We start from the raw sequence: 25,774 nt of genomic DNA on the forward strand, positions 1-25,774 counted from the left end.
TGTGATGTGCGATGAAAAGTGGATTGTATATGACAACTGATGACTACCAACTCAGTGGATCGACTGAGAATAAGCTCCAAAGCCCTTCCCAAAGCCAAACCTGCACCAAAAAAACAGTCATGGTCACTACTTGGTGGTCTGCTGCCCATCTGATACACTATAGCTTTCTCAGTTCAGTTGCTCAGTTGTGTCTGGCTCTTTGCGACCCCATGGACCTCAGCACACCAGGCCTCCCCGTCCATCACCAACTCCTGAAGTTTACCCAAACTCATGTCCATCGAGTCGGTAATGCCATCCAACCATCTCATAGCTCTCTGAATCCCAGCAAAACCATTACATCTGAGAAATACGCTCAGCAAATCAATGAGATGCACTGAAAACAGCAACACCTGCAGCCAGCACTGGTCAACAGAAAGGGTCCAACGATACTCAACCACACATCACACAACCCATACTTCAAAGGGTAAATGGACTGAGCTATGAGGTTTTGCCTCACCCGCCATATTCACCTGACCTCTCACCAACTGACCACCACTTCAAGCATCTCAGCAACCTTTTACAGGGAAAATGCTTCCACAACCGGCAGGAGGCAGAAAATGTTTTTCAAGAGTTCGTCGAATCCCAAGGCACAGATTTTTATGCTATAGTAATATACAAACTTATTTCTCATGGAAAAAATGTGTTGATTGTAATGGTTCCTATTTTGATTGATAAAGATGTGTTTGAGCCTAGTTATAATGATTTAAAATTCACTGTCCAAAATTGCAATTACATTTGCACCAATCTATTATCCTATGTATTCTTGTCTTCATAAATTAATGAAATTCATTATTTGTTCAGGAATTAATTAGTAGAGATCTATTGAATTGTATATACATGTTTGTTTGTTTTTTTCCTGCAAAGTAACAGTGAATTAAGTACCACAGAGTTTGAGACTGTCCCATTTTCTTTTCTATAATCAGTACAAAATTAGAGATAATTTAAGGAAACATCAATTTTAGATATTTTTTTTAGTGAAAATCAATCATCTTGAATTTCAAGATTTCAAAAATATGTTAATATTTTTTAAAAAACAATTTATTGTTGTCAAATCTTTAAAGTGTTTACAATCCAAGTAGTCATTAAACCTACACAAATCCACAAAATGTTTTGAACATTGATAGGAACTGAGGACTTGGCCAAGTCTCTAATTGTATATGGGTGTATCATTTAGTTATCAAATATGCTACTTAGATATGCAACTTAGTGTATTTAATATGACTTACAAAGAGATGAAAAACACAGATATTATTAAATACAATCTATTCTTTGATGATTTAGCAGATTCTTTAGGATCACACAGCACTTCACAGACATCATTAATGCTAATGCTAAGTCACTTCAGTCGTGTCTGACTCTGTGCGACCCCAGAGATGGCAGCCCACCAGGCTTCCCCGTCCCTGGGATTCTCCAGGCAAGAACACTGGAGTGGGTTGCCATTTCCTTCTCCAATGCATGAAAGTGAAAAGTGAAAGTGAAGTCATTCAGTCGTGTTCGACTCTTAGTGACCCCATGGACTGCAGCCTTCCAGGCTCCTCCATCCATGGGATTTTCCAGGCAAGAGTACAGACATCATTAGGAGCATCAATTAACACTGAAATTCATTCATATGGTGAGGATGATAGAGACAGTGAAGATTTCAACCACATATTTTTCAAAAATTTGGCAAAACTAATACAATTATGTAAAGTTTAAAAATAAAATAAAATTTAAAAAAAAGAAGAAAAGAGAAAAACTAAGTCATAAAAAAAAAAGAAAACAAGCAATGCATAATATTAGGCAAAACTAGTAGAATACCCATCTGAATATCATTAAAACATGTAAATTGTGTGCACATGGGAAAATAGAAAGAAAAATAGCACAAATGGTGTTAATTTCTGGACAATGAAAGTACAAGCTATAAAAGATATTTTCTCTAGCTCTGCAAAAGAAGCAATTGAAGAATCGGGTTTGCTTATGAAAATATGAGGTAAACATAAGGACAGTATAGGCCACAAAATTAATTTGATTCCTACAGTTAGGGGAGTATGGCTTGATATTCTTAATACTTAATATTCTTAAATTAAGGAAATATTCCCCTTTAAAAGCAAAAAAAAAAAAAAAAAAAAAGCATCTATAAATCACAGACAGATGGTAAAGAAGTGCTCCAATGGGGCAGAAAGGTCAGAAGAGGACACTGGAATCTACTGAGACAAGCCATGTCAGAAAGTCTCATGTCCAGTCCTACAAAGATATCAAGGGTGCCCAAGACTAAAGCAATATAATTGATAACTGGTATTCACGGCCGTATCACTGAGAGTGCTTAACCACACAGCACAAAGTCAAGAGCAGCTACTTTTCGATTCACAGGTCTGGGATCCTGAGATTTGGGAGAAGGGTTCTGGGGGGCTACCAAAGTGAGAAGTAACACCCCTTCCTAGGAAGACCACTGCTTTGATCCTTTATATAGCAATACGGTAAATTTAGCTGCGTGCTAAAAGACAGACTAACCACTCTCTCTTTACCTTTGTTAAATCCAGTGCCAAGAATTAGCCAGATAATTTACACACTGGGCTTGCTCTCTGCTTAAGGAAGGAATTGGTCAGTAACCAAAGTATCTTGGGTACCAGAGCTAATATCATTCACTGAGTCTTTAAGAGTGGATGACAAACTGGGTGTCTGTAATTACAGCTGCTGCTGCTGCTGCTAAGTCACTTCAGTCGTGTCCGACTCTGTGCGACCCCATAGACGGCAGCCCACCAGGCTCCCCGCTCCCTGGGATTCTCCAGGCAAGAACACTGGAGTGGGTTGCCATTGCCTTCTCCAATGCATGAAAGTGAAAAGTGAAAGTGAAGTCGCTCAGTCGTGTCCGACTCTAGCGACCCCAGGGACTGCAGCCTGCCAGGCTCCTTCATCCATGGGATTTTCCAGGCAAAAGTACTGGAGTGGGGTGCCATTACCTTCTCCGGTAATTACAGCAGAGCCTCTTAAAGCACTGCCTGATTGCTGGAAGAAGCTTCATTTCCTCTATTGCTTTCCTCAGTGTGATACTGCAGGACACATGACAACACCTTTACCTCATTAAGATCGTGCAACTTGCCCTTTAATTACACATTTGTAGACTAGATTCCCCTCCCCCCGCTTTATTCCAATCTGTATGTTACTCTCCCCACATCACTGTAGATACATGAAAAACAAGCTGAGATGAACTTTCAACAAAGGGTCAAATCCATGGGATTTAGAGATGATACTTAGGTGTACACACACACACACACACACACACACACACACACACACACCTCTTGCTGCAAATATATCCTGCTTTTAGGAGAACACAGGGATCTAGCTGTTGAGTGGTGCACTCTCAGTCTTGCTAAAATCAAAATATGTCACAAGACAAGTGCAAAGACCTCCCTACTCACACTCTGTACGTATCTGAAGGTCTTCCATGACAGAAACCAGATTGTACAGGGTTAAGCAGAAAGTATGTCATGAGGAAGGGGAAGAAGGACAGATACTGACCTTTTGCTCCAAACCTAAGATTGGTCATATTAGTTCTCTTGTCTGACATAGGGGTTTTTTGTAAGTACAGATCAGATCAGGAAGGAATAATGCTAAAGCTGAAACTCCAGTACTTTGGCCACCTCATGCGAAGAGTTGACTCATTGGAAAAGACTCTGATGCTGGGAGGGATTGGGGGCAGGAGGAGAAGGGGACGACAGAGGATGAGATGGCTGGATGGCATCACTGACTCAATGGACGTGAGTCTGAGTGAACTCCGGGAGTTGGTGATGGACAGGGAGGCCTGGCGTGCTGTGATTCATGGGGTCGCAAAGAGTCGGACGGATGGCATTTTAAATCACTTGATACACCCTTCATCATCATGACAGATACCACAGAATCACCCTGCTCTACTCCTTGACAGCTCTTCAACAAGCACCTCAAAGATCAGGTGGCAGAGCCCACTCATCACAAGGAGAAGCTTGAGATCTCAAAGTCTACACTCCCACGCTCAGGGTGAGGAATCTCTTCTCCCAGCTTCCACATGTTCATCCATCAGAATCACCTGGACAACTGATTAAAGCTCAGCTCATTGGGCACATCCCCAGAGGCTGATTCTGTAGATCTGGGATTCTAAAATTTCAGCAAGATCCCCAGTGATTCTCCTGCTGCTGGTCCAGAGAGCTTATCAAGTGCTGCTAGAGACTGGGTTTGAAACGTATTTTCTGATTCAGTGACTACCTGACCCTCACTTTACCTTTACCTCCATTTCTTCTTTCCTTTCCTCTTTCTCTCCATAAAATATGTTTTTATTTGGAAGCTCTGTTCATGGCACAAAGTTGAATTAAAAACATCTTTCTACTCTTAGTGCAATGAAAATGCCCTGTGCTCTGTGCTCAGTCCTGTCTGACTCTTTGCAACCGTATGGACTGTAGCCCACCAGGCTCCGCTGTCCATGGGGATTTTCCAGGCAAGAATGCTGGAGTGGGTTGCCATTTCCACCTCCAGGGGATCATCCCAATCCACGGATTGAACTGGTGTCTGTTGTGTCTCCTGTGCTGGTAGACATTTTCTTTCCCACTATGCCACCTGGGAAGAGCCTATGATACCATAATAATGAACAACGCATACATGTGTCCAAGCTCATGGAAAGTACATCACCAAGAGTGAATTCTAAGCTAAGCTACAGACTTTGGATACTTATGGTAACCACTCTGATGAGGGATGGCTGATGATGGGGAGGGTTGCATATTAAGGAGGGAGCAGGGAAAGCTCTGCCTTGCCTCTCAATGTTGCTCTAAACCCAAAAGTTCTCTAAAAAAATAAAATACCCCCTTATATTTGAAGGGCACTTTTTTTCTCTACCAAATAGGGGGAAACTAAGTAAATGAATTTGTAAGCTAAATTCTTTATCATTTAATTTGAATTCTCCTCCTCTGAAACCTACTATCATAGGAAATGGTCAAGGGGCTAATGCAGAATCAAGTGATCCAGAGAGGTTTAGAAAACTCTGGGTTAAGCAAATGTAAAGTTTCTTTGTTGGAGAACTATTCAGAGTGTTAAATGAGCTAATACATATTAGGACTCTCCAAGAAGTTTGTTTTGCTTAAATCATTTACAGAACTTGATTCATTAGGGAATACTTGCTGGGTGGAATACCAGTGTTCTGGGAATACAATTTGTGAAATAGTATACTTTTCCCCAAAACACTCAGATAAATGTCTGATTTAAAATAGGCAGCATCATTTTTATTTTAAATCACTTCATAAAGAAAGTGATTTCTAGATTTATAGATTTATAGATGAGTAGATTAGGACACTGTACACGTGTGTAAAAGGATTGCTTGTAAGATAACTTCACTCTAATTGGTATAAGCTCACAACTGAAATTTGGTTTTACTAGACTTATTATTGAATCCAAATTCCTAAAAACCTGCAGGAAAAAAAAAGTGAAATATCCTTCTTTTCCCTCTTTGGAACTGGGTAGTTATTAGAACACCTGCTAATTAATGTTTCCTGTACTTAATGGGAAAATAGAGATCACAAAAGACGTTTCAATTTTCAGATCCAACTATTAAGTTTGTGGATTTCATAATCATTTCAATTTAAACTCACACAAGTCTATAATACTATATCAAAATATCATTAAGCTATTAAGTTAAACATTGGATATTTACTGAAAGGGTCAGAGATTGATAAGGATTACTGTTAGTAACCTTTTGAAACCATAATGTATCAATTTCAAATTACAGAAAATGGTTTAAATGTCACTTATACATTGGGATAAGCTGAAAACATGTAATCACCGTGTCCATGAATCACCACTTAGCCTCATTTCTAATCCTCTGATGCAGACAAAGGTTACTAGGCTACAGTCTGTGTTTTCTATTTGATAAACATTAAGTGCTTAATTTTTAGGATTTCACTGATCTTGAGAGACAGGGCAGACACAAATTGCTTCCTAAACAAGAGTAAAAACTGTGTTTTTATAACCACATCCATAAAGATTTCCTCTTCCCAAGAATGTATTTAACATAAAACTACAAGTATAAAACCAAGAAATTCTTATCTCTATATGTCACTACATAAATTCCATAAAACCTTTCTATTTTTCCATGGCCAAGAGGGCATGCCATTTTCTTCATTCATTCACTCATTCATTCAGAGTATGTATTCAGCTCCAGTGATATGCAAGGATGATATCACAACAGAGAATTTTTTAAAAATGAATCAGTAATGTACTAGAATATACATATATATGTGATATATAAATATATTTTTCTAGCAGGGTGGTTTGACTTAAAGAAATAACTATATACAAAGCTGAATTATGCCATAAAGAGTTTCAATGATGGTGAGACAGCTTTTTGATGAGCCCACAAAATTAACTCAGCTGGGTAATTCCAGGCACGAAGGCAAAAGTTCTAACTCTTCCAAAAAAAATCAGAAAACCCAGTTTATGCTGCTTGAGGGAGTCAAGGTAGGGTGAAGAAAAAAAGACTTACTTCTTTCCCTTACAGTGATTATGTATACTCAACTTCAGCTCTACTGATTAAAAGGAACTTTTCTTCTGATTTCATTTCTCTACTGCAGGTAAGAAAATTCCACTTTTAACATCTTTCAATGATAATTGGAGGATGTTGCAGAAAATACAGATAACTGATCAGCACTTGGGAGGAAGGTTAGTACTCTGCCAAAGCAATTGACCTGCCAAGTAGGAGGTCAAAAAATACGATTTAAATTCTTTCTAGGCGACTGACCTTGCTTAATGCACAGGGAAAGAGGAAAGGGCTCTGAGAGAATCCTACAGGAGCCTGGAGCCCCAGGAGTGTGAGGAATCACAGCAGGTGTGCAGTGAGACGAATGGGTACAATACTCAAGGGAATTTCCAGGCTTGGGAACTGGTCACTCAGTTCTGGTACTCGAGCATCCATATTCAAGCACCTGCAGTTATGACTGGAGAACTACTTCAAGCGGCAGTCCTTGATGGACCTGGAGTAAACTGGGCATTTTCAGAGATCCAAGAGCAGTAAAGGGTAGTCCAGAATAACCCCAATCCTATGTCTGTAGAAACCATTTCCACAGTTTTTATATTTTGGGACTGTTACTACCTTTTCTTACGAATGCCTTCAAATGTCCCTATGGTTGAAAATGACTACTTTTGCTTTCCTTCTAAAATCAATTCCAACATAAATGGTGTCTATTTAAAATACCTGGACATCTTGCAAAAGTCTACTGCATAGTAATGAGTTGTAACTCTGCTGGTTAATGCAATAATAAAGAATCTGAATGTTTTACAAGAAGCCCTAGAGATATTAACTTCTTCCTTTGTAAAACAAGATAGTAGGACTGAAAAATAATGACTTTATAAAAGTGGTGGGATTTCCTTGTGGCTCAGCTGGTAAAGAATCCGCCTGCAATGCGGGAGACCTGGGTTCAGCCCCTGAGCTGGAAAGATCCTCTGCAGAAGAGAAAGGCTACCCAATCCAGTATTCTGGCCTGGAGAATTCTATGGACTATACAGTCCATGGGGTCGCAAGGAGTTGGACATGATTGAGTGACCTTCACTTTCTCTTATAAAGGTGGTAGATAAACAGCAGAAAGCAGAGTCTTGATTGCCAATGTCTCTACCATCCCATGGCAACTCAATAACGTTTTAAGTCTAGAATACTTATCTAGACATAAGTCCTAGATGAACAAAAAACTATTTACATTTCCTGACTTTCGCAGTAAACTATAGGCTGTCTTGTTTTCCATTCCCCAGTTAACTCAGTGTTTAATGAGGTGTATGACCCACAGTTGTACAACACCCCAGATGCACTGTCTTCAAGGGAAGAACACCTCATTCTTCTTATATCATCACTGTCTGATACAGTGTCCTGTACAACCTAGATACTCAAAATAGATTTGTCTGAAAGCTGAGCATTCAAGGAATACATGACAATCTGCTAGGAATCTTCTTCAAACTCCATAATATTTAAAAGACAATTTTGAAGACATATGATCTCAGCTACCATCTGGCTGTTTGGTCTGCCAGGTGTGGTAGCATGTTCTAAGAAGTATTATTTTAAATATTCTCAAAATGGATCTTGACTGACAAAAGACTATAGGACACCTTGCACATTTTAAGTTTATAAAGAAAGTTGGATTTTTTTTCACTTTTTAAAGAACTTTGAAATCTGTAGAAAATACAAATTTTAGATTAGTTGCTGTCATATACAGTAGAAGTTAGATGGTGGACTACTGGAAAGGTTTCTAAATTAGCCATGCCTTCAAATAAATCTCCTTTAGCAATCTGCCTAGTATTTTAGTAGAGGTGATTAAAAAACATTCTATTAAAAATGTTTAATACTCCATCATAATAAGGGAATTATTATATGTGCTAAATACATCAAAGCAAGTTATTCTATCTGGAATTAACTTCATTTCACAGACTTTTTTCCCCCCATCCATCTAAACTAAATGACAAATTCCTCTCAAAAGGAAAAATCTACTTTGTATAAATGTGATTACAAAATCTTTTTCAAAATATGTTTTTTTTTGCTTTCACTTGGACACTCTAGGTATTTCAGTTCATTTTAGAAGGTTATTCTGACTCTGAATCATTTAAGAACTTAAAAATTTAGAAAATAGCATATAGAATTGATTCCCATTAACTAGCTCTACACCATGCATAACAGTTCTGTGGCTTAAACTGCCAAATTCAGTTGCTTGTGTGCTATAATGTTCAGAATTAGTACAGAGCCTGTATTTTACACCATTAGATGGACAGGCTGTAAATGCACTTCAGAGACAGGTGTGTGGATTTTTCTTCCTCTACATGAGTGGAGTGAATATTGAAACTAATTTACATTTCTCAAGTTATGTAAAGAGTAAAGTGAAGCTATACATTAACCGAGCTTACATTTTCTAACTAATACAGTGATGTTTTGGAGCCCTGAGCAGCAAACAGCCGAGCCACCCATCAGTGTGGTCCTGTTGTCATATGTGTTAGAACCTTAGGAACCATATGACCAGTCAGGAGAGGTGTCACTATCTCTGCCGAATGCCACTTTGTTGGTTTCTCTGAATACGCTCCTCTCTATCCTGGCTTCCAACTCTGGGGTCAACCTCTCTGCTTCCAAGCTCATAAGGAAGGGCACAAGCACATACTGGGGGACAAGTGAAGTGCCTTTATGTTTCATTTAATACATATACTGGTCCAATTAAGCCACAAGCGGGCCCAAGGTTTCCTTGGGAGTGTGTGCTCAGTCATGTCAGACTCCCTGCAAGCCCAAAGACCATAGCCTGTCGGGTTCCTCTGTCCATGGGATTCTCCAGGCAAGACTGGAGTGAGTTCCCATTTCCTCCTCCAGGTGATTTTCCCAACCCAGGGAAGGAATCTGCATCTCCTGCATAGGCAGGCACTTTACCAAGGCTCTTTACCACTGTGGCACTAAAATCCCATATAATCAAAGCTGTCCCCTCCGTTACCATGGTGGAATTTCCAAATAGCATTTGCCTAGTGAAAACAAAAATTTCATTCAATTTATTTAGAATTGAGAAATAGCTAGAATATATATTTTCCCTGTTTGTCCAAGTGAGGAAAAACATGGACACCTTAAAAATGATTTAAGCAATCAACTAAAAAAAGAGTCAATATTCAGAAAACAAATTGGACTTTGGGGAATCATATCAATGAATACTTACATATCAGATAAAAATTCAGTTTTACAAAATAAATGAATATATATACACACACACACTTACATTTCATATATTAAACTTCAATGACTTGATGTTTATCCCAATTTGAAAGATTGTGAAAGTGATGAATATATTTATATGCTGTTCTCTTTCCCTTTTTTATTCATTCTCTGCATAGACAGCCAACATTTCTTCTTTATTAATAGCAACAAAAATGTTATTTTATATGATTCAGTGTAAATATTTTTTTGCAAAACAATAAAATAAACAAACTCAAGTCACAAATACAGGGAATTTCAACCTCTGAACTATAATAACACCCTACTTAATTTAAGCTGGTATGAGACTAATCTATTAGAAATAATATTTGCATTTCAAAGCAAGAAAGCAGTGTTAAAATGTTCAGTGATAAAAAATCCAAAAGAAAGTCAATATAATAAAATTAACAAAATTAAGTACTTGCATTTGGGTTGAGCAAACTCAATTTTGCCTCAAGTTTTCACAGTTTCTGCTTATCCAACACGGTTTTAAAAGGCAGAAGTCTCCTTTATTGTTTCAGTTTCTATGCCCATAAGGCAGTGGTACTCTAACAACGGTATGAGATGGTATGCAGATAATCACCATTAAATGCATAAGCCATTCACAGTTGTTAATATTGACAAGAGTGATGATTAGACTTACGAATCAAAGGCTAATGAAGCCTCAATAGTTACTGAAACAATAAACTAGAGTATACTCTTAAATGATAGTTCAATGAAAAATATATTCATACGACTTCCTGAAATGTAGCCTGCTAATGTGCAGTTACAAATTCACCTCCCAATTTGTGAACTATCCAAATGAATTAAGGTACACAAAATAGCCAACTGGAAATAGTATCCATTAGGAGTGGAGTGTAAGGCCTGGAACATTAGAATCAGACTCTGATCCTCGCTGCCACTCACTGCCTCTTTGATCTTAGACAAATGTAATAATAATAATAATGTTAATAGTAATAGTTTCTACGGCATTTACTTGCCTTATATTATTTGATTTTCATCTCATTAAATTAAGTGCAAATTTCATATCCTTTTTAGAGATGAGAACACTGACATTAATGATGTTAATTAATTTGTTCCTGGTAAGTTTAGCTATGATGGATCCATGTGCTTAACCACAAATGCCATATAAGGAGCCCCAGAATCTCTGTCTGAAAACAGCTATATCACAGCTGTATCAGTGCTACTCATAAAATAGCAAATATAATTATACAATATATTTGAAGAATAACAAAACATGATCAAGTGAGGTTCATTTAAGACTTTTAGGGATGACCCTCCATTAGGAAATCTGTTAATAAATGACATATTAGCCCCAGATAGGTCCTGATAAAGAGAACAAACTTCTTTTACTGTGGGAATAAATGCATACTTAATCCAGATCGTAAACACTTGTGTGCTATATGCACATGTGTTGGAGAGAAAGCTAAGCCTGGAGATGTATATATGTGTATCTCAAAGCAAAAGCCAGAGTCATGCCTTGTGAGCAATAGGAAACATTCTCTTCTCTAGAATTGCTTTCTGGAAGATGCTCAAAAGATGTTAGTTGAATAAACAAGTAAATGAGTGATTGAATATAAGCAAAACCAGAAAATATATCAATGATAGCAACCCCAAACAGAACATACATTGAATTAACTCAAGAAATGTATCTAGTCGATTAAGACGTGCAAGAACAATTGAACAAATGACCAATATTATGAAGATGCATAATATAAATATACATACATACAGGTGAACATATTGACCACATAATGCCTTGCCAGTAATCAAAGAGAATTTTTTTTGTAATTCCCAAAATGAAAGAGCTCTTGATAAATGAAATAGAAGATTGTTGAGGGCTACTTGCCCTATCACATACTAGATAATATTATAAAGCCACAATAATAAAAACAGTATGAGCCTATGCTGCAATAGAACCTACATATAAGCCTATCTACATAGGTATCTCCAGGTGCTGGCATTTCAAAGTATTTTTTATTTTATTGATAATATTTAGCAACCTTGTATGTATTTTTAAAATAAGCATGCATCAATAAATACTCAACATTAATAGATGTTTAAAAACTTATGAGTGTCCTTTTCATATAAGAAACACTTTATAGGAGAATAAAGAAGCTCCCAACTGTTATTCATCACCATGAAAACTTGTCTGAAAGGAGACTTTGATTTAAATTTGCCAGAGCTGTCAGCAATCTCCTGAGGGAGGGAAGACAGTGCTAGTTAAACACCCTGGATTCTAAGTGCAACAACTTATAAAATATTGAACTCTTCTGTTAAATTTGTTTTTGATGAAACTGGAAAGAATCAATGTGTACACAGTCCTAAATAAAAGTGCCAAGATTTTATGTACCCTACCCATCAAAATGAAACTTCCTGGGTGCATTTCATTAAAGTTATATATCAAGAGAAATTGCCTCTGAATCTAGCCTCATCGGAGCCAGTTACAGAATAGGCACTATGAATGGAATTCATAGAGGGGCACACGTGCGTGTGTATGTATATTTGAGCATGTACATGTGTGTGTTGTAAAGGGGAGGAGAGAGGGAGGAGACAGAGCAGAAAATTCATTTTTAATATATTTTGCTAAAAATCTGGATTCTGGATCCACCAGTGATTTTACCTCAAATCTTGTAGTATAAAATATAAAGTAATTAAATTTCCAATACTTAGATCCATCATTCTTGGGCCTCATATTTCCTTTTGGGAGTATACAGTTTAAGTATCCGGGTCAATTCCAGGTGGAAGCTAGTCTATGACTAAAAACCAAGTAAAAAATGAAACTTCTCAGACAGCTGAACAGTCATCTATTTCAGTGCCCACCATGTTTCATATTTCAGTCACATTTAATTAATGCAAAATTTGTGGCAAGCTTGGTTGATTCATGGATCATAAAGAGAAGTGATCTCTTAAAACTTCATTTTCACTGTCCTCAGTTCAATAATGCAAGCGATTCTTGTTCCTTCAGGCGACACACTCAAAGTCTCAGGCTCACCAGGCAGCTCGGAAATCATATGACCCTGACTTTCACAAAACAGCTCTGCTTTAAAGTACATCCTATGATCCTGTGCCGCTTCTAACTTCTACCCACCAGCGGACCTTTCATACGCTGCCATGCTCGCTGAACACAGGGCTCACGCACTTGCTTCCCTCTGTTCTACTACTGCTGCTGTTAGGCATTACGGCTGGTTTGTGCTCCCATCACTCTACAGGTATTTACCCATCTCACCATAACCCCAGAAAATTACAGAATTTCAAAATCCAATCTGCTATTCTTATCTTTGGATAAATGTCACTATAGTGAGACATCCAAGGATCAACAAATCTTTAAGTAAGGTCTTTAAGTAAAATCATGCAGTTTCCAACTCTGCCTCAAAATGCTGTTTGGTGCACTCAGGAGATAACACTGGTTTAATCTGATTTCACTCCATGATTAAATTTAATGTGTCTCAATTTTCAGAAGGAGATAACTTCTAAGAAATTCCAAAGTACACAAATTTTCAGGAGCCAATAACCATGGGGATTTGAAGAAAAAATGACATCTGTGAAACATATGAAAGCAAAATTCACTGGTGTTAACTTCTGACATCAAAGACAAGACAAACTATTAACTGAAATTATCACTGGCATGTTTTGTTGTTGTTCAGTCACTCAGTTGTGCCTGACTATTTGTGACCCCATGGACTACAGCACACCAGGCTTCCCTGTCCTTCACTATCTCACAGAGTTTGCTCAAACTCAGGTCCATTGAGTCAATGATGCCATCCAACTATCTCATCCTCTATTGTCCCCTTCTCCTCCTGCCCTCAACCTTTCCCAGCATCAAGGTTTTTTCCAATGAGTCAGTTCTTTGCATCAGGTGGCCAAAGTATTAGTGCTTCAACTTCAGTCCTTCCAATGAATATTCAGGGTTGCCTGGTTTGATCTCTGTGCTGTCCAAGGGACTCTGGAGAGTCTTCTCTTGCACCACATTTTGAAAGTAACACTTCTTCCATGCTCAACCTTCTTTATGGTCCACCTCTCACATCCATACAGATTACTGGAAAAACCTCCAGAATTTTCCATATCAGAAATAAATTAAAAAATTTAAGCCTCCTTCTTTAGGCAATAGTGTAATACTGAAAAAAGACTCCCAATATCCTGAGTTTTGTGAATCTCCTCATGTCATCCTGTATCTCTCCCTGCTGATCATTTCTGTGTGACTCTTTTCCATTGCATCAAGGGCTGAAGTGGCTCTTGTGCTTTTTGGAAGTGAACACGGCCTCCCTTATCATCCCAGTGTGGACGCCTCTTGCCCTGCATGGCAGCAGAAGAGTTAACCAATCCAGGTACAAGGGCCCATGGCTGGGAAGGGAGCACATTCTAGTTTGAAAGGACCAGACATAGGCTTGTCAATTCTAACCTGACGAGTATTCTCTCAGGAATACTGAGCTGCAAGATAAGAATGAAGCTTTGATAATCCAAATGCACTTTGATAGAACATCAACTGAACTTAGCGCTGAAGAGTAGCATTTTTAAGGTTCTAAATTTTAGCTGGAGGCAGAGGGAATACCAGAAGGAAAATAAATGAAAGCTGCTCACCACTTCAAAAGCTAATCTTTGTAATGCTTTCATTAGCAGTTAGAAAAAAAAAAAAATTCACACTTCAGAAGTAGAAAAGAAATTATTTTGATGCCTGATCGCTATGGGGTGTAGTTTAACTCCCCAGTCTTTCAAAAACAGGCAAGGTCAGGAATTCCCTTTACCACTGTTGAGCTTGTAAAATATTTTGTTTGTAAAGGAACCAAAATAGATGTATAAGAAAGAGATTAGCTGATGAACTGCTCATTTTGTTCCTGCAATAAAAGATAAGGATCTGTTATACTCAGAGTCAAAAAGGTTCTTCTTTCTAAAGAAACTACCCCCTTAGGCTGGACATAAAGGCCCTATTTTCACTTTTAAGCAAATACAGTATAAAAATATTTGGACTAGACTATAGAGAAGTTGCAGTGGGACTGGTAACTAGGAGAATCTACAATCAATCTCCCTTAAACCTTAGGAACGGGGGGAGGGGAGGGAAAAAAGTGAAAATATTGTTAGTTGAGTCTAATGGGAAAATGTGTGTTTCAAACCAAAATACATAACTCGAAGGCCATGCAAGTTCATAAACAGGAGGAAAACAGGTAAAGTTAAGATCATGTTTGTAACATCTATACTCGAAGAGATTTCCTACCTGAAGATCTAGCCTCAAGGAAAGTCCTGCCTGCCAGATACCATGTGGGTTTTGTGGTTAATGGATCAATGATATTATGGATATAACATGTGGGCTGAGGCATAATAGAGAATTCCTAATTACACAGTATCTGCATAATATCAATCTTAAGGAAGAGACAATAACCATTATTTATTCTTTCAATACTAAGCAATTCTAAGCTCTTTTATATCATTACAAGGGTGTGCTTTTCAAAACCCACTTCCAGCACGCTTGTTATTTTCCCTCTCGTACGCCATCAAAAACTCATGGTTGACAGATTGTCTTGGGGATTCCTGGCCTGTCCTCTATGCTATCACAGGGGACCCCATTATTTCCAATTCACATGAAACACTAAAGTGCAGTGAGTTTCCAATCTTGATACATACCATCAAAAATATAGAATTGAATTTCTGGTACACAATGTTAAATAAAATGTTCTACTAGTTACTTAAATAAGGTACAGGGAAACTAGAGAAGAGCTGGAATGATATTGTGGGGCACTGATGTAGGGTGCTGAATCCCAAGAGAAGAAGAAAATCACACATTTATTTTACAAGGATTAGAAATATCAAAGGACTGCTTAAGCGAGCTAAGGAAAAAGGTATTCAAGACTAATTTGCTGTATTTACAAGACATGCTATAATGTAACATCAAGGCTTTCTGAGCTAGTGTGCATTGCTCTGAGACCCATAATTTAAAGATTTAACTGTTTATGGTCAGATTATTGGTATGGTTTGGGAAAGAGCAAATCCTAATGTGTGAACAACCGTTTTACAGCACTCTCTCATTTTAGGTTTTATTAGAGTCTCTTGCAGGAGAGGCCCTATTTCTCTTTTTTGAATTTCTACAGATGTGAATCATAAGTATTTGTGATAATGCATTACAAGTTGTTCATCTTCATGTTTCTGCCCTATTGGGGATCCAATCATTCCATCAGAAAGTTGGCTTTTCTCAGAGACAATACATTGGATATGGACTCTCCCAGGATGCTTTTTAAAAAAGCAGTGATTAGAAAAAGAGCCCTGAGAATGTGAATGTGGCAGACTTTAATACAAACCCTCAAACAACTACTAGAAAAATCAAATCACCATAAAAAATAGGTCAGTGATATCATTATCACAAATGAGTAAGTAACACAGTGGTATGAATTATCAAAACATAAATTTCAAACTTTGTGAAAAAAAAATTTTCCGTTTAGATCACAAGCATAATACAAATATTTCTGTAGGTAAAGAGTATTCCTGCTATATCAAAAGAGGCATATGTAATTAAACTAGAAAAATATGTTCTTCTCCATTAATGCTACTTTTAGAAATTCCACAATGGCTATTAGGCAATCAAAAGTAGCAATGCTAAAGCCATTTCTGCAAGAAGACTATGCATTCAGTTGCTTTATTCCCGTTTCCCTGACAACCTGCCAGTATTCATGACCCAACCAAATTCCCAACAGTATTACAGAACAGGCTTTTAATAATGCAAAGGCCTTTCTTTCTTTTGATGGGATGATGTCCTCTTAGTGAGAATAGAATCAGCCATTAACAATCTGTTCATCAGTTTTCCTTTCAATGTCCCAAATGTAATTTAACCTTTGTTAACCAATTCTCAGTTTATTTTACACTGGATGCTAGTTAGGAAGTACATTTATAACTATGATTCAATTGATGTCCAAGGGCTTGGAATAAGCAGCTGCTTAAAACACAATGGTTGGCTTTCTTCCACCTACTTGTACATAATTAATTTATTTTAAATACCTTTTAAGTGTTATAACTAACATGAGAAGGGCAAAATAATCTTTACTGAGAGATGTTCTAACAGATTTTTAAAAACTAAACTGGTTTTTAACATAATCATTGAAGTTATTTTAAGGCATTAATGCAATGCATTTAACTCTGCATAATAGAACACTCATCTCCAACCTTTTTCAAGTCCCTGAAACCAGACAATATGCTCCTCCTGCATACTGGTAAATGACTAATGCCTCAAATGATTTCCAATTTTTCTTTTTAACTTTTTGTGTTGTTAGTCACTTTCCTCTTTATTCTCTACATTTTTGATAAAAGAGACACACCTGCTTTCCTTCAGCTAAGCATTTTCTATTAAAGTGGATCTATCATGCCAGCAATAGGCAAAGTGGTTCAGTTTACTGAAACACGTAGGCTGGGTGTTGTTAATCAATGACATTTTATTGATTTCCTTTTCTAGAGTACAAACTAACACAAAGTATTATATACAAAAATAGGGCACTAGGCAAAAAATCATTACCTGAAAGGAAATATTGTTATACTATGGCTGTGTAACCTTCATTGGTTTGCAGCCATGACAATACAATGAAAGAATAGCGATGAATAAATTGATGTGTTTCAGGAAAGAAAATCTTGCCTTGATTTTGAGTGTTCCATTATTTTATATACTTTTATTATTTTTAATTGAGAAAGTCAAATGATGTTAAAATATTATTCCACTAGTACTGATTATATTGATGTGTAGTCCCCATCTTTAAATTTAATAAACAGTGCCTTTTGCCCCAGTTTTTACTGAAGATTCCAAAATGAATGATTTATCTACCTACCTGCCTACTTTATCAAATAGCAAAAATGACACCACCAAACTGAAAGTTATATGGAAAGATAAGAGTTTCAGCAGATGAAGTTTTAGAACTCAAGAGGCACATAATCAATCTCTTCCTAAAATATCCTTAAAAAGATGGCACCAGCATTCTGTTTAGACAGATTAGTGAAGATCACAGTGGAATGATTACTTCCTGCCTATTTCCTGTTGTACTGAAACATATGTATCAGTATAGTCACACTCATCCCCTAGAATTCTAAATATTTGACATTATGGTTGTACTTCAAGAGTCTTTTTTACTTTTTTTTAAATCCATCCACAGCTTCCCACATCCCCACTATGACCCTCAGCCATAGCTCAGATTCATTGTTTTTGCTTTCTATTCAGAAAACGAAGATCATGGCATCTGGTCCCATCACTTCATGGGAAATAGATGGGGAAACAGTGGAAACAGTGGCTGACTTTATTTTTGGGGGCTCCAAAATCACTGCAGATGGTGACTGCAGCCATGAAATTAAAAGACACTTACTCCTTGGAAGGAAAGTTATGACCCACCTAGATAACATATTCAAAAGCAGAGACATTACTTTGCCAACAAAGGTCCGTGTAGTCAAGGCTATGGTTTTTCCAGTGGTCATGTATGGATATGAGAGTTGGACTGTGAAGAAAGCTGAGCACCGAAGAATTGATGCTTTTGGACTGTGGTGTCGGAGAAGACTCTTGAGAGTCCCTTGGACTGCAAGGAGATCCAACCAGTCCATTCTAAAGGAGATCAGCCCTGGGTGTTCTTTGGAAGGAATGATGCTAAAGCTGAAACTCCAGTACTTTGGCCACCTCATGTGAAGAGTTGACTTATTGGAAAAGACTCTGATGCTGGGAGGGATTGGGGGCAGGAGGAGAAGGGGATGACAGAGGATGAGATGGCTGGATGGCATCACCGACTCGATGGACGTGAGTTTGAGTGACCTCCGAGAGTTTGTGATGGACAGGGAGGCCTGGCATGTTGAGATTCACGGGGTCGCAAAGAGTCGGACAGGACTGAGCGACTGAACTGAATTGAAAAGATTGTAAAAGTGCTGCTTCTTTTTGTCCTGGCCCTCCTTCTGTCAGCTGTCATCACACACACTGGAGAACATGGCTGGTTCCTCTTGAGAAATAAGACCACCCAACTTGAAACAATGCGTGAATCACTGTGTGGTTAACAATCAAGAAAACAGCAAAGGGGGCTCTTCTCCATTTGGGGTCCTAATAGCATTGACCTCCACTTCAGTTCTGTTGAACAAAGAGTTACTGAGCCCATAATTCATTCCAGGTACTAGACTGCCTATCAGGGTACAGAACTATGTGAGACTAAGTTCACAGACTCTAGGACCATACTGTAAAATGTGTATGAAGTTGTCTGCCCCAAAGCTAGCCTTCTCAGTGAACAAGAGCTATAGTTTAGTTGGCATCCCAGCTCAAGTGAGATCAGTTCCTAAAGAAAGCACAGTCGGTACACAAAGACAAAATTATCCTTTAATTTCCTTAAATCATCCACGAAATGCAGTGTACAACATCTTGTACACCATCCCTGTCCTAATGATTGTGCATTGAACACTGTGAGAACCACGGACTAAGACCCAAGAAAGCAACAAAAACAAGTTTTGCGAAATATAACTGGATAGTCGGCAGCCTCTTATTATTAAACTATTAAAAGGATGGAAAGACAGATTTTAAAGAATCTCTATTTGCCTACATGCTTGATCAATTCCACTTTAATATAAAAATCTCATGTCTTTTAACAAAGATTGATTTTGCTTTTCTAAGGTTTCAAATGTGACAGTGTATCTAAAAGCATCTAGATCTGGCACACAGCATATACCAACAAATGTTTCCTGAATTTAATCTAAATTTTCATCTTCAACTTTTTAAAATATGAACGAAGAACTGGCCATTCCAAACTGGTGTTGCTTACTGTGACTCCACGTACTAACTATTACTCTCTCTTTCTTGAAAACTGGGTGAGTCAGGTCAGGTCCTATTTAGGGTTAGATTCTGAAATTGGCAGCTTTAGTTCTACATGAGTATGATGCAACCTACTGTGAGAAAAAAAAAAAAAAGTGCCACGGAGGTTTAAAGAAGAGGATTTTAGGCTATACTGAGACCTCAGCAAAGGCTTCATAGAGCTGAGGAGGCATATATGGAATCCTAGAATAAGTGAAAGCCTAATTGGCAAAACAGGAGAGTGCATTCTAAAGAGTGCTAAGTGTAAAGATACAAACTCATGAAACCCTATGATTTGTGCAGAGAACACATCTTCCAGGGCCATCATAGCCTAAGACCAAAAAATACAGGTAGGTACAAATTGGATCAGAGCTGTTTGTTCTAGGCTAAGGAGACTGGCCTTTATTTTATAGCTATTGGGGAGGCATTTAAAGATATCAATTAGGTAAATGTCACGGTTGAGATTTCATTTGAGATACGTTCTTTAGGTAAGGAAGAAGACTAAGAGAAGCAGAATGAGAAGTTAAGAGACTACTTAGGGGGTTATACACCTTGACAGGGCAGTGGGGGTGAGACATGGAAAGCGGGAACAGAATGAAGAACTACTTGGAGCTCACCTAAAACTTGACAGCTGACTCAGCTGAGGTGAAGGTGTGTGAGAGTGCTGGACAATGCCTGTGCCCCACAAACCAGGCTCACCTGCATGAGGATGCACTTCTCCAAAAGGCGGACTAGAGGCGGCAGCAATGTCATAGGGCTTCCCTGGGGGTTATCTGAGAAGACGGCCACCACAGACTTTGATCCACAAGACTAAAGATCAGAGAGGAGGCCAAGTTAGGGGCTAGAGATCTGAGTTAATAATAAAAACACTGAGAGATCGACAGACCTTTAGAAAGGGACACCTACAATGGGTCAAAGCCCTCCTAGAGAAACAACTTTTTTTTTTTTAATTTTATTTAATTTTTAAACTTTACATAATTGTATTAGTTTTGCCAAATATCAAAATGAATCCACCACAGGTATACATGTGTTCCCCATCCTGAACCCTCCTCCCTCCTCCCTCCCCATACCATCCCTCTGGGTCGTCCCAGTGCACTAGCCCCAAGCATCTAGTATCGTGCATCGAACCTGGACTGGCACCTCGTTTCATACATGATATTTTACATGTTTCAATGCCATTCTCTCAACTTTTTAAGGAGAGGGCAGCTCAGGAGTTATCAGAAGACAAACCAGAAGAGGAATGAAGGGACAGTAGGAGGGAGCTGAGGAAGAGAGCTTGATGAATAAATGCAGCGGCAAGAAGATAACTGAACAGACAACTAGAAAAGATGAATGGCGGGGCAGCCTCAGAATGGCCTGAGGCCTACAGCGCAGTGGTACTGGGGCAGTGGATACAGACAGTGGGCCACCGGGGCCTGAGCAGGGAGAGTGAGGTGAGCACGCTGGGAAAGCTAGTGTAGACGCTCTTTGAAGCAGTTGAGCTAAGGAAGGAAGAGATTAATAGAGAGGAACCAGAGCTCAAGAGGACTCAGGGTTTGGCTTAGCTTGGTTTTAGGATGAGGACATTTAACATGTGTACAGAAAAGGGATATGAAACAGCTTTTCATGCATGCTGGCAACACTGATGAGTGGTGACTGTCTGAACACAAGGTCAAGAACAACTGACACGCCTGTAGGGTTCAAGGGGGAAAAAAAGGCAGTGACTAAAGATGAGCGCCTGCTACAAACAGGAGAGGGGAGTACTGGGATAGATACCCTGGACTTTCTCTTCCTTTACAGGCTTTCTCCAAATGATTACCTATTCACAGATGAGATGCACTTTGTACATGTTGGTAAACATCGTCGTTGTTTAGTCACTAAGTCGTCTCCAGCTGTTTGTGGCTCCATGGGCTGTAGCCTGCCAGGCTCCTCTGTCCATGGGATTTCCCAGGCAAGAATACTGGAGTGGGTTGCCATTTCCTTCTCCAGGGGATCTTCCCAAACCAGGGATCAAACCTGATTTTTCTGCTTGGCAGGTGAATTCTTTAGTGCTGAGCCACTGGAGATGCTGGTAATCATCACAGTTTTCTAATTATGAAGGAAAAGGGAACTGAAGAACATGGTAATCTTGGTAAGGAGTTATAGGGAACAGCCTACCCAACTGCTATAGAAATAAACTACCCTAGAATCCACTAAATTGGCTACTAGAATGTTAGAGAAACCCAAACATGAAGGCATTGTTTTCCCAATTAACAATGTGTTTGAAGGACTGCCCTTAAAAACAATTAAAAGCAAAAAAGGTTTAAAAAATGAAAAAGAGATGACACTGATTTAGGATATTCACTCTTTCTCGGTTTTTCATTTTGTCTTGTTTCATATGCATGTTGCTTCTTATCTAGACTTTGCTGCTGAGAACCTGGGGAAAGGGTTCTCTTCGCAGTGTGACCTCACTCTGCTGCCACAGAGCTGGACAAGAACAGATACTCATGGATCACAGATCTGAATCTCCAGTCACATCTGTTACATGTCCCAGCAGATCAATACTTCACAGGATATATGAGGAAGTACAGGAAAAAAAAAATGATTACCTCAAACCCTTAACCTCAAAAATAAAGAGTAGAGAGAAAAAAGGTGTTAGTAACTTAGGAACAAAATCCCTACCAAGAAATTGGCCTTGGATTAGCCAAAGCAAAACCCATTTTCCTGTATTCTAGATCTTCTATACACACAGATTCAAGACGGCTTATCCTGAACACGGGCTATTTCGAAAATGGATGGCAAATGAATCATAAAAGATACGTAAGTGATTTAGTTAGGAAAAGCACTCTATTAAAATGGCAGAGTTGTAATTTAAAAAAAAATTTCATAGTTATCGTTTGATAATCCTGTATAATATCACATAAACAACCGATCATCTTAAAGCCTTTTTTTAATACTGATCATTTAAGTATGGAAATAAGTCAGTGAGTATATATTAAATGAGTCCATATGTTATTTCATAGATCTCCTTGCATTAGTTTGTTAAATGCTTATTTTTTCCCTTATTTTTAAAAGATTCACTCTCCAGTACAAAAGGACTTGTTTTAACTATGCAACCTAGCAATGGGAGATGCCCACGTACAGATGTTTTCAACAATTCGCTCTGTGTATTATAATTCATTACATGTCATTTTATAAAAGTCACTCAATAATGGTAAAATGTAAGTGAGCTACATGTATAAACTATCATAGCTACTAATCTCTTTGAGGGCTTACCTGATAGACTTGATTTAATATACATATTAAATGATATATTTATTAATTCATGAGTCAGGGGAATATAACCTATTGACTAAAACAAATGATGTTTTCATGTATGTTAGTCACTCGGTTGTGTCTGGCTATTAGAGACCCCATGGACTGTAGCCCACCAGGCTCCTCTGTCTATGGAATTTCCCAGGCAAGAATACTGGAGCTGGTAGCCATTCCCTTTCTCCAGGCAATCTCCCCGACCCAGGGACTGAACCTGGGTCCCTAGTGCAGGCAGATTCTTTACCACTGAGCCACCGGGGGGAGAAAATAATAAAACTGGACATTCTCTTCTGATCACAAAAGTAGCCAGCATTTAAATCCTGGACATAGTTTCTCTCATTACCAAATCATCACTGTCCCATTAAAAACAAACAATGCTAACTATACATCATAGTCCCATTTTTGTTTTTTAATATGACACTTTATTTCCTAACAAATCTTAAGGATATTATACTGTGTTCGACTGTATCTCTAATCACTTCAGATGGCTTTTTTGTATCGATGTTTTCCTCTCCTTGTCCCGTCTGAAACTTTATTACTAGAGGTTGCTTCTAAACTTTAGAAAGCACATTTACTCAGTTTTTTTCCAATAATGCCCAGCCCAAATCCCTCAACTATTTGCCTTTACATCCTGTAACTTTTCAGTTTCAGAACTGTGATATAAACGTAAGTGTCTTCTTTGAGCCCTACAGTGCTTGGCAGAATGCTATTTGTATTTTAGCAGAGCGAAGAAAAATGTAAAGTTAATCTATCCTGCAATAATGAGAAAAATCTCTAGAATCTCAAGTTCTTTTAAGTATATTTTTACTTATAACACCAGCAGTCTTAAATAACATAACGATGTATTATTAACATTAATGAGTTAACATTTCAGAGCTATATACGTTGACATAAAAATGAACAAAGTTACATTAAAAAAAAAAAAAAAAGCAAGGCCCAGAGCAAGATGTCAACAAACTGGGAAAAGTGTGACTTGAAGGGGTCTTTAGGGAAAGATAAGTCAGAGAGGTGAGACAGGAGAGCAAGCAATCACAGCACTGTTTGGGACATAGTTGTATGTGTATGTACATTCACACGCAGGTTGTATTACACACACACGTTATATAATACATATGTATACATACTATACATTACACAAATACGCACTTTACATGATATACATACACGACTATACACACACGTGTGTTTGTACACATATATATTTTAACTAAAAATTTACAGATGCACACGTTTACATGTATGGGCAGCAGAACCCATATGGCTACAGCAGGTGTAATAAATGTGATTGTGTTTCCCTTAAAAATGTGCCTGCCCTACAAACCTCCCCACTGCTTCCAGGAATTCATGCAAGGCACTCACCCTCTGAAGCCTGTGGGAGGGCAAGAGAAAGAAAGGATAGGCAAATTAGCCATAATTGGATCTTATTAACTTAAGTCATTTAAATTGCTAATCTGTTTCCAAGTAGGCTCATTTGTAGATAACTCATCTTTAGCTGACTGAACTTGGCTTTTCTAACCCATGTTTGTAATTGGGAAAGAAGAGAATAACTTGTCATTTATCTTCCTTTTTCTTCATTTCAAAAATAAATAAATGGTCAAAAATGTCAAAACCGCTAGAATTTGGGTAGAATTTATATCTACACAGTTAAAGAGTATGATCATGAAATGACTAGATTTTACATGTGTTCAATTATCTTCTGATCTCATGCAAACCTAGATGATGTAATTAAAGGTATAAAATGGGGAGGAGGGGAAATTACTGAATTAATTTCTCAGCAAAGGCATATAAAATACATGCTTATACAGAAAAAATCTATTTTCTTTTTAAAATAAATTTTATGTCATTTCACAACTTATCCAAATGACAAATTACTGTTGTACACCTGAAAATAATGTTGTATATCAGTTGTACCTCAATTTAAAAAATAATCCTTTTAAGATTCAAAATTTCATAGAAAATGTAAGTTAAGTGAGTATAAAATTTGCATTTTTTGTCATTTTTAGAAGAGAAAATTGCTGATGATTTTAGAGGATAGTATTCACAGTGTATAATATTGAAATATTAAGAAATGTAATTGGGCTTCCCTGATAGATCAGTTGGTAAAGAATTCGCCTGTATTGCAGGAGACCCAGGTTCAATTCCTAGGTTGGAAAGATCCCCTGGAGAAGGGATAGGCTACCCACTCCAGTATTCTTGCACTTCCCTTGTGGCTCAGCTGGTAAAGAATCTGCCTTCAATGTGGGAGACCTGGGTTCAGTTCCTGGGTTGGGAAGATTCCCCGGAGAAGGAAAAGGCTACCCACTCCAATATTCTGGCTGGAGAATTCAATGGACTCTATAGTCCCTGGGGTCACAAAGAGTCGGACACAACTGAGTGACTTTCACTTTCAAGAAATGTAATATGGGACATTTATGTTATATAAATTGAAATGACATAAAATAATTCAGGGTAGATGTTAAGCTTATGAGAGAAAAGACTGTCTTTTTTTAAAGCTTTGTCTTTAGGACTTAAACTCTATCCAGAATATAGTAGGTGCTCAACAAATACTGGCTCAATGAATACACTTAATTCATTAATTCATTTAAGAGCCAGTACAGGATACCTGTTTTTATGTTGGTTTTTATTTCCCTTCAAAAATTAAATACTGACTTTTTATATCAATATACTATATACCAAATCATTTCTGAAACATACAGTAGTTGGCACAGAAAACTTAGTTTTCATGTTACTTCCATTTTAGCCTATTCTCAAGATGTAAACACACAAAAGTTAGAATACCAGGGATAGTTTTCCCTGATTGCCAACTCTAGATAACTTTCATAGGGAGAAATGATCCTAAGAGAATGGACCCAATAAAAGTTTCAAAACTCTAATATTAATATGCAAAAGGGATTGAACAATTATATAATATAGACTAATTTTATTGGAGAAGGAAATGGCAACCCACTCCAGTATTCTTGCCTGAAGAATCCCAGGGA

At 37.9% G+C, this 25,774-nt stretch overlaps 1 protein-coding gene across 3 annotated transcripts in view; it reads right to left on the bottom strand.

The window, feature by feature from the left end:
- The window catches only part of NKAIN2 (sodium/potassium transporting ATPase interacting 2), a 1,188,323-nt gene that overhangs the window by 891,734 nt on the left and 270,815 nt on the right, over window positions 1–25,774 (bottom strand). The window contains exon 1 of one of the 3 annotated variants that reach the window (XR_003512550.1): window positions 20,226–20,294. The exons of the other annotated variants lie outside the window; for them this stretch is intronic. The gene's annotated coding sequence lies outside the window, so the exon portion shown is untranslated. Of the gene's footprint in view, window positions 1–20,225; window positions 20,295–25,774 lie in introns of those variants that run through there. 3 annotated transcript variants of the gene reach the window in all.

This window comes from Bos indicus x Bos taurus, chromosome 9 (genome assembly GCF_003369695.1).
Source record: "Bos indicus x Bos taurus breed Angus x Brahman F1 hybrid chromosome 9, Bos_hybrid_MaternalHap_v2.0, whole genome shotgun sequence".
NCBI lineage: Eukaryota > Metazoa > Chordata > Mammalia > Artiodactyla > Bovidae > Bos > Bos indicus x Bos taurus.